Source organism: Echinops telfairi, unplaced genomic scaffold (genome assembly GCF_000313985.2).
Source record: "Echinops telfairi isolate 266 unplaced genomic scaffold, ASM31398v2 ScPeMD7_3533;HRSCAF=4204_0, whole genome shotgun sequence".
NCBI classification, from domain to species: domain Eukaryota; kingdom Metazoa; phylum Chordata; class Mammalia; order Afrosoricida; family Tenrecidae; genus Echinops; species Echinops telfairi.
The window spans coordinates 86,669,171-86,670,666 of record NW_022107431.1 but is presented as its reverse complement, the minus strand read 5'-3'; positions in this window follow the sequence as shown (position 1 = coordinate 86,670,666).

Below are 1,496 nucleotides of genomic sequence, written 5' to 3'. Positions count from 1 at the left end.
AAAAAAGCCCTTTCACTTTTTATTATGAACTCCAAAAACCAACCTCATTGCTACCGAATCAACGCCGACTCATAGAGATCCCAAAGGATTAACTGCCCACGTGAATTTCTGAGACCACAACTCTAGGGCAGTAGAAAGGTCCATCTTTCTCTCTCGGAGTGGTTTCATACTGCTGACCTGGCAGGTTGTACCACTGTGCCACCTAGGCTTTTTACTATGGAGGTATGCCCCAATATGATTTAAAGAGTAAGTCTATAAAGACAGAAACGTGATTGTACTTCTAATATATATATTAATATCGCTGTAAGCTTCATGTATAATTTGAAAGACTATCAGGAACCATTCCAACACTGGCTACAATATAAAACAAACTGTTGGAGACTCACTCCCTTTTTGCAGGTAAAGGATCCAGCAGACTTTTCACTGAAAAATCAGCATGCAGAAGCCTTTATTCTGAAATTAAAGTTGTTCTCTCATGAAAAGGCTTTAATTATGACATTCAGGACAATTTATTATAACCAAAATCATATACAATTGATCTAGAACATAATTTCAAAATTGATTTGGTGCTTTAAAAATGATAGTTATCTCTCTACCACTTAAAAATACTTTTATGTTTTTACTACTTGGGATATATATACAAAAGGAACAGAAAAGCAAACACCTAGAATTATATGCATCAGTTTATAATACCCTGGTAAGTGCCATTATCTATATTAGTTCTAAGTACAATTAGCTATGTAAAATGACTATCAGAAAAGGCTCAAGAAAACAAAATAGAACTTTGGCAATTACTTCAATACCACTTGACCTTGAACCTCTCCTCTCTAAGGCCTGTAAGCTGGACTTGAGAGGTAGACACAGCAACTAGGACTTGGCTTTGATCTGGAACTCTGAGTATATGTAGGAAAGCCGAAGGCTCAGCTTCTCTTTTATTTGGTAAAGCTTTCCCTCCTCCAGGTCTTTATATCTGTGTCCACCCTCCCTCTTTTCTCCTGGACGCTTGAACTTGAGGTGCCCTTTGTCTTGCCTGCTTGGTTTATGCTTGGATTTTAGCTAACAGGACAGTTCAAACTGGGGGGTGCTTGCCAGTTACTGTGGACTGCTTCAGTTTTTCTGAGTGAAAGAAATAAACACATTTAATTAGGCAATAGTAATCTCATAACCTAAGCTCTAGAAAACATAAATGTGTTTTGCACATGCATGCAGTATACTCACATGCACACAGTAAGACAAAGGATATTGGACATAAGCAAATCCTCTTGGGCGGCGAGTATAGAAGTCAAGTGGAATGTAAACATCTACTATGGGGCCATACCGACCAAACTCACGACGCAAATCCTCCGGCCTGACGTATTTTAGGAATAAGGCAAAAAGACAAAACAAAACACAAAAAGTCAAGAGTAGCTAGATTAACATAATTTGCCTACACAATCCAGTTGACACGTCTAAAACAAAGTACATTATCCAGACCACCATCACATAAAATCACGTGG